Source organism: Elephantulus edwardii, unplaced genomic scaffold (assembly GCF_000299155.1).
Source record: "Elephantulus edwardii isolate Elephantulus edwardi_28Jun2011 unplaced genomic scaffold, EleEdw1.0 scaffold00171, whole genome shotgun sequence".
Lineage (NCBI taxonomy): Eukaryota > Metazoa > Chordata > Mammalia > Macroscelidea > Macroscelididae > Elephantulus > Elephantulus edwardii.
Window position 1 is genome coordinate 3,188,563 of NW_006399921.1, and position 9,036 is coordinate 3,197,598.

Here is a 9,036-nt window from a genome sequence, read left to right on the forward strand (position 1 = left end):
GAAGCTTTATCTCCCTCCAGAGAGCACTTTGCACTTTGTCTAGCCATATTTGTTTCTTCTTTTGGCCATCCATAGATATTCAGTACTCTTCTCCAGCACCACAGTTCCAAGGCATCACTAACCCTGAGATAGATACATTTATTATTCCTATTGCATAAAAAGGAAACTTCTCAAAGCCAAATTCACTGCTGTCATAATGATTCTGCCTTATAGCAACCTGTCATTGTATTTCAAGGCTGTAAATCATAACAGGAAGATACTGTTCACCTTTTTCCCAAGGAGCTGCTGACAGATTAAAATCACCACCAGCAGCAGCAGTGGCACAAAAGCAGCAGCAGCGGCAGCAGCAGCAGCAGTGGCAGCATAGCAGCAGTGGTGGCAGAAAACCAAGGACTGGTGAGGAAGAGCTGAACTAGAACTGCTGCCCCATGGTGCCAGAGCCAAAACCTTTTGCCTAGGCTTGCTGGGTGAGTAGGGCTGGGGCATGCCATCATTTGGTGGAACTAATGATGAGCTTTGTAACCTTGGTCCAGAGCCTAGAGGCAGAATCTTGGGAGGCTGAAGGTCAGAAAGCCTGTGAGAATGGCAAACAAGTTGTGCTCACCAAAGAACTATATCCCATTTCCTGCCTAAATTGTAACTTATAACTTCCCTAATAAACCCTAAAATGTTGAGTATCATCTGTGAGTTTGTATTATCTGTGACCATTGCAATGAACTATAAAACTACATAGCAGAGCAGTGAGAGCTGTGGGCTGGTGTTAGAATGGGTAAAAGGAGGCATAGGATATTGGAGGTATACTCAACCTCATAGAAATAGCTTTTTGATACTGTTTTTGACGGGCATTCCTCCACCTTTGTGGAATTATTATTAGAAGTCAGATGTTGATAGACATGGCAACTGCCACTTCTGCCGCTGGCCCTGGGGCGCCGGTGTCACCGGACGACTTGCTCCTGAAAGGTGACGCCGAGAAGACCGAAGAGGAGCTGGAAGAGGACGACGATGACGAGCTAGATGAGACTATGGGGACTGACGCAGATGTTCCCGGAGAGAGTCCGGTCTGCGGCCGGAGCCACGTTTGATCTCTCACTCTTTGTGGCTCAAAAGATGTACAGATTTTCCAAGGCAGCCTTGTGGATTGGAACCACTTCCTTTATTATCCTTGTTCTTCCTGTTGTCTTTGAGACAGAGAAATTGCAGATGGAACAGCAGCAGCAAATGCAACAGAGGCAGATACTTCTCGGGCCCAACACTGGGCTGTCTGGAGGAATGCCAGGGGCCCTGCCATCACTTCCTGGAAAGATCTAGATTGTTACTGCTGAATCTGAGCTGTCTTGGATGAATTTTGAAATTTAATAGTGTTTGAAATGCTGATTCTCCCCCCCCTCCCCGCCCCCAACCTTGGCACATTGATTTATCTAAACCTGATGGGGACAATTTCTTCCTTGAGACTCCCAGTATCCAAATGTCCTCTTTACTTTGCCCTGACTGACTTCTGTCTTCACTCTCACAACAGAGTGTGGTAAAGCAAACGGTTATTTGCCGTCCTCCACCCCCCCCATGTTGCTCTTAGTTATTCTTAAAGAATGGGAGAGGTGGGGAGGTACATGCACACAGTATGACGAAGCACATCGTGGCTGTGAGGCAGCCGCGTGCACACCCGGGTGTTGGAGGGAGAAAGGTCCGCACTGCTCCTCCACAGGTCGAGCCTGGAGGACAGCAGCAGTTCCTCTCTGAATTCTCGCTGTTCGACCTCTGTGTACATGAGAAAACAAGTCAGTGCTCATTTTTTTCTATTTAAATATTAAAAACTATTACAACTGAAAAAAAAAAGTCAGATGTTACTATCCACTAGTTCCAGTGATTGCAAAGACCATAGCCTGTATCAGATGCACCTTAGTCTCCAGAGTGACACCATTGCTCTTCAGTACTTTGGAGAGGTCCCTAACAGCAGACTTTCCCACCGCAATACGATTTTTTATTTCCTGGCTACTGGTGCCAAGAGTGTTGACCGTGGAGCCAAGCAGACTAAAGTTGTTAACAATCTCAATCTCTTCACCATCCATCCTGATACTGTCAGTTGGTCCAGTGGTGAGAATCTTTGTCTTCTTGACACTGAGTCTTAATCCATACTGAGGCTGCAGTTCTTGGGGAAAGCCTTACCACGCCCACAGGTACAAAATGTACAAGAAGAAAAAACACAATCTATCCACCAGTTCTACAGGACACATCAACCTCCCTCAGAGACATTACCACTAAACTTTAGAGACACTGTTCACAGCACAAGAAATTGTCAGCAGCTCACGTATTTGGAATCACAGAAGCCAAGAAAACTTCAGGTATAAGCTGTCAGATTAAGGGTTGGACAATGGAAGATAAATGCTGAAGGGATTTGGTAGAAGTGAAGGGGTATCCTGGTGGAGGGTAGAGGTGGGAATAAGTGGGTCAACACACTGGGCCAAGGGCAGGGACAACACAGTAACTAATGGTTAACTTCACAATGAGGGATTTTTCATTCACTGTTCTATAAATCGCTTGTCTGTCAGATATTCCTAAATCAGAGCATTCGGATTAAGACAGACTAGGAAGAAGGATTGGCCATCCACTTCTGAAATAGCAGGCCTCCGTAAACCCTATGTACCTATGTACAACAATCACATTATGTAATAAAATCATTCGCCATGAAACCAGACCCATCTTTCCAGCATCAGAATTTTAAAAGAAATACTGGTAATATTTATTTATCAAGTTGCTCAGAGTTCCTGGAGTTATGGTGTTACTAACAGTAATACCCTCAGCTGCTAGTTGTAAAGTCGGAAGTTTAAGCCCACGAAGAGATGCCTCCAAAGCCCTGGTTATCTACTTCCAAAATACCACTTATTGAAAACCCAGTGGAGCACAGGTGTGCTCATGGAATTGCCATGAGTCAGAATCAACACAGTCACAACTGGATTTGTTACTTTTTATTTTTCAAGACTTGTAAAGTGAGAAAGGAAAATACACATTTCACAGATATTCAAATTTGAAGTCCAATGTTTCTATCTATTGTTATCCAAAGGGGAGGAAGCAGTGAACTCACTTGTTTACTTACTTGATTTTTTTTTAAAGCTGTGACTGTTTATTAACTCAGCACTAGGCAATAAAAAAATAAAGAAGGCTGTTGTTCTTGACCTCTAGGTGTTCACAATTCACTAAAGGAAGTGGCAAAGAGATCAGAAAATTCTAACGTAGAGTTTAGTGCATTCTCCACCATAACCCAACACATCCTCAAAAGAGTTGGACAATTTCGAGCTTTAGGAATGAGTCACACCAGCTCCTCAAAATAGTTGGATCTACAACTGGAAACCACAAGATTAGGGGTAAAACTTTGTTCAGACATCTCTGTAGCAGCTACTCAAGCCATCATAAACCTACAGAATTCTGGAGCTAAGTTGGGGAGCTTGTTGCCAAAGCTTCTTGCTGACTCCATCTGTGTCATCAGCATTAACATCACACCTCCTCACCAACTCAGAGCAGAACTCACTTTTGACATTTTCACACTTGGAATCAGTGAGATCCTGAAACTAATGTTTGTGCTGCTGGTATGTCATCCTCTTTTAGCCCTCTTACATCAGTCTGTCTTTTTCTCCAACACCCCTCAATGCAGAGCACAAGGCAGTTGGAAAAACAAGACCAGAAGTAACACTAAAGTCATAGAATCCATCCCCATAAGATGAGTCATTCTTGGGATGATATTAGGTATGCTGAGTGTCCTCATGCCATCCTTACCTAATTTTATATTCCTAGTCCTATCAACCAATTCATTTGATTCATTGCCCTCCTTTGCCCTGAGGAAGAGAAACCCAGAGAAGTTAACTTGGTTGTTCTTCATAAGAACATGTCAGCCTTCCCCTCGAATTAACCAGCACTCTGGCAGGAAGTTAGTGCTTTGCCTCTTCACTTCCTTCTCAAGATTACTTTTGAATATTGACGAATAAGAGCCACAGCACAAGATCAGACAACTACAGGGAGAATTCTCCTGAGATAGATAGATGATAGGTAGGTAGATAGATAGATAGATAGATAGATAGATAGATAGATAGATAGATATAGATAAAATAGATTTTATATACATAATATATATTATACACATATAAAATATTTGTGTTCTTTTTAACCTTCTTCTGTTTCCTTGAAAGGCTCTTATACGGCATCATGTATATGATTTCCATGACTACTAAAACAGGATTCAAATTCTTAATCCATTTTAATGCCTACTTTTGCTGAGCTGCCAACTTAAAAGCAAGCAGTTCAAATCCACTACTAGCTGCTCTGTGGGAGAAAATTGGGCAATCTCCTCTTGTGGAAATTATTGTCTGTGAAAATTGGCTGGAGGTTTGATTAGCTATGGGTCGTTTCTGGTTCATTGGTACATAATGACAACAATAATGATTTCGATATAATTAATAGTTATGAAAATCCTAGTACTCCCCCACCTTCTATTGTTCTGTCATTGGCAGCTGCAAACCCATACAGAGAACAAAGAGGAATCAAGTAGTCTATTTTCCAACAAAAGCTTAAAATATTTGAGACCAGGAACTTCTTCAAGGTTCTCTGCCCCAACACTTCATACATTCAACCAGAACAATAGAATCATGCAGTATAAACTGATACTGAAGTAAATTGTTGTTAAGTACCACTGAGCTGCCACCAACTTATAATTGACCATCTAGCAGATTTTCGGAAGCAGTAAATCCCACAGGAAGAGATTGGTTCCTCTTTCTCCTGCAGAGTAGTTGGTAGATTCAAACTACCTGCCTTTGGGTTGATAACACAACTCTTTTCCATTAGGCCACCAGAGCTCCCTCCCTAAGTAGATTACTTCAAAAAACAAAAAGTTCTTGGTCAGGATTTAAAAATCAACCAGAATCATAGTTTATAGGTTACTTAGGAAGAGCTTGACTATTTCTCAAAAAATCTACCAGAAGTGTAGTTTATAGGTTTGTTAGGGAGGGCATGACTGTGTCCTCTATTTTTCTTATGAAAGGGAACCAAGTTGTTCCACCAAGCTACCAAAAGAGGCTGGAAGGCAGGTGGGAGAAGGAGAGAACAATGTCGTGTGTTGAAGCTTCACTGTTACCAAGGCAGGGATGTTGGGGATAAGTATTAAATAGAAAATAAACAGATTTTAAAATACATTCAATACTATCAAACAATTGAAAGTAAACAAAATCGAGATCTATCCAAGATATTAAGAGACAAAAAATGGAAGTGTGGAAATCTCCATAAGAGGTTTTTTTGGTTTTTTGTTTGTTTTTACTTTATAAAATACGAAGTGAATCACTATTTTTTTTTTTTCTCTTTAGGACCGTTGCATATAGTACGGGGGGTTTTTTGGTTTAAAAATTCTGTTACTCAGTTTATTTACTTGTAAACTCAACCCTCTCATTAAGTTCAAATTAAGAATCTTGTAAGTCTAAAATATTTTAACAGAAACTTGTAAGCATCTGTAAACAATGTTTGCTTCTATTAATAAATGTAGTTAATTAGAGCTTTAAACACGTTCAACTATATTTTAGATGCAATATATTCTAATTGCTTCTAAATAATGTGGCTGAGTGACTCAACAAAGAAAATCTTTATGAGTACTAAATACCCACTGGCACTGAGTTGATTCCGACTCATGGTGACCCTCCACTGGATTTTTGAAATTGTAAGTATTTATAGGGAGAGGCTGCCCATCTTTGCTCCCTTGGGACAGCTGATGGGTCCGAACCACTGACCTTTTGATGAGCATCTTAATACATTATACATTATATACACCAGAGCTCCTAAACAATTCCTACAAAGCTTACATAACTCCTCTCTGGTTGTGAGCTGCCAGCAAGGCAGTTTGTACTCATGGCTATCCTGCGTGTTACAGAGAATTGCTCTGAAGTGTTTTCTTGGCTATAATCTTTATTGCAAGCAGATTGCCAGCAAGTGGGGCTCAAGTTGCCAAGGTTTTTGGGGTTTTTTGGTTGATTTTTTTTTAGGCAAGAATTATTGTGAAAACCACCTTAGGTCTACAATATTAAAATGTCAAAATATGGTAAACCTAAAACCCTGCCCAATACTTTGTATTGCATTTCAACTTAACACGCAAGTCTAAATGAATTTATTTCATACTAAATAAAATTATTGAGAGGGATATTCCATACAAACATTTTCATTATATAAAATATATACCAATTCTTTGCTAGTATAAAGCTGTTGATGTTACAGTTTACATTCCTTAAATATATCTGCATTTGATTTACTATTGCTCTGGAATTTTAAAATGTGCAGTTATTCAAAGAGAATAATTACTTGACAACTGAATGATGAAGCAAGCCACTTACCCAGTTATCTGAACATACTTATAACCAGAGATTTTGAGCAGGCCAAAATCTTGGAAATGAACCAAATAATTCTTCCCATCACTCTGTGGTACTGAGTCTCTCTGTAAATTATGATTAAAAATTCTTGCTCTCTTACTAGTGTTAGAAATCTACGTGCCCCACTCAAATCCAGCATTTTATTAGAATTTGCATTTTTAAAGCTCTCAGTCTATTGACATCTATATTTCTTCTGGGAGTTCTGGTGGCACAGTCTGTACAGAGCTCTGCTGCTAATACCTAAAGACTGTTCCTCTCTGGCAATTCAAATCAACCAGCAGCACCTCAGGAGAAGGATGAGAGTTCCAGTGTGGTTTACCGCCTCAGAAAACTTGCTAGAGAGCCAGCTAAAGATTAATTCTATCTCAATGGCGGTAAGACCTAGTTTGAAAGTTTTATGTTTTATCTAACTCTAAGGAGCTTCATATTTGTTTGATCCTTAAGTGGACTTGTAGTTCTAGAAGGTTTTATATATTTTAAACTACACTATTGTTGTTTTTGTTGTTGTTAGATAGATTTACGTCAGCTAGAACTCATAGTAATCCTATGTATAACAGAGAGAAAACTTACCCAGTCCTGTCCTATCCTCAGAATCTCTGTTGTACTTAATAAACTCATGGTTTCAGTCACTGAGTAAATCTGTAGGTTTGGAACCTTCTTTTTCAATGGTAGCATGCTGATAGCGCCTAGTTTCTAAGGAGCATTCAGACTACACTTCTTCCAAGCCATATAGTTTGTTCTTTGGACAGTTTTTAATTTGTCATTTCTGGGAAAGTAGACTATATTATTATACAATTCAAAATAGCCAATACTAGTTCATCTCTGCTGAATAGTGCCCTGGATGTGCTCAGAGTCTTGCAGAGAGTGCAGTCAGAGTGCTTCTTGGAGGAGAAGATGATGAAACAAGGTATTTCTCATACTTTGGATATGTTGCTAGGAAAGGGTCTTCTTTGGAAAAGGACATCGTGGAAGGTCAGCAAAGGAGAGGGAGACCCCTAATGAGATGCATTGACACAGTGACTGCAGCCGTGGGCTCAAATGTGTCCAAGATGATGAGGATGGCACAGGAGAGGGCGGGGTTCAGATTTGTTGTTTATAGGATGACTATGAGCTAAACTTGACACTCAATGTCCCCAACAACATCATCATCATAGGTTCACCCAGGATCAGATTCAACTCATTGACAATAAGGAGTTTTAGTTATCAGTTGAAAATGATTCAAAATCTTCTTGATGAGTTTAAGCTTCAATCCTTCAAAAAGAGGGCTCATCATCTGTTATATTGATTTTTAGTTTAAGGTATATGATATTAACAATGTGAGTTTTCCCCCCAGCATTATGTGATTTTACTTGGCATACGAGAGACCGTTCCTTGGAGGAGGACATCATGCTTGGGAGGATGGAGGGACAGTGCAGGAGAGGAAGACCCTCTATGAGGTGGACTCATTCAGTGACTGGGGTAATTGGAATGGGTGTGTCAGAGACAGTGCGATTGGCACAGAACAGTGCAGAGTTTAGAGCTGTTGTACATAGGGTCGCTATGAGTCGCAAGCCACTCGATGGCACATAACAATAATCTTTCCTCAATATTTTAATTAATAGTTTGATATCCTTGTATTGTTTTTAGATGTTTTCTACAGACAATGTTGTTGTTCTTGAATTATGTACAACCAAGTCAGAACCAACTCATATCTGACCTTCCATTAGGTTTTCAGGGGCAATAAATCACATGGGAATTGATTGCCCATCATCCTTCTGTGGAGCAGCTGATGGCTCCAAACTACATACCTTGAATACATACTGGAATTATGTTTTAATTTGGATAATTTACTTCTTTTTATGCCAGGTATTTACTCATATATTTGAGTTTAAAAGTGAAATTTTATGTTTTATTATCTTTCTTGTTCTGTTTCCTGTATTTTTTCTCTTTCTGTCTCTCCCATTTCTTAAATTGTTTTCTTGTTGTTAAATAACTCTAAGTTTGAGCTCTGGGTTTGTTTTTGGGGGTTTTTTGTTGGTATTTTGGGGGGCAGTTTTTGGTTGTCTTTTTTTTGTACCCTGAGCCTTACAAAACCATACAAGTGACAATTTAAATCTACATTTAAGGATTAAACTCTCAGGTAAGAGAATCATCTATGCTCAGGTTTTCATTCTAGGTTCTTATGTTCTTTGTTTTCCTGTATTCTTTTCAGTGATTCTTGTCATGTGTTTGATATTTGAAAAATCTCTCAAGGGAAGTTGATCTTCATAACTCAGCAACAAAAATCTTTGCATCTACTACATTGCTTTATTCAATATTATTAGAATCATATATCTATTATGAATATTTTAATATGTACATTTTAATTATGTTATTTTAGACAAAGGAATTTCACTTATTGCAAAAACATACTTGATTTACAGCCCCTGATTATGAGAAAATTCTTCTGCTATTATAACAAACTACAGATGAATAAAAGAAAAGTAAAGCATCAAAGTATGGTGAAATAGCTAGATACAAATAAGTGAATATAGAATAGATGAAAATATATTTACTTTATAACAGAATTCACTCTGAATATTTAACTCTTTACACTAGTTATTTATTCTTGGAATACTTTGTCTTATAAATTTGCCTTAGATTTTTTTAATTTGTAATGTCT

At 39.0% G+C, this 9,036-nt stretch overlaps 1 pseudogene; it reads left to right on the plus strand.

The window, feature by feature from the left end:
- Positions 1-893: 893 nt before the first annotated feature.
- Positions 894-1,308, plus strand: LOC102860701 (annotated as a pseudogene).
- Positions 1,309-9,036: the final 7,728 nt, after the last annotated feature.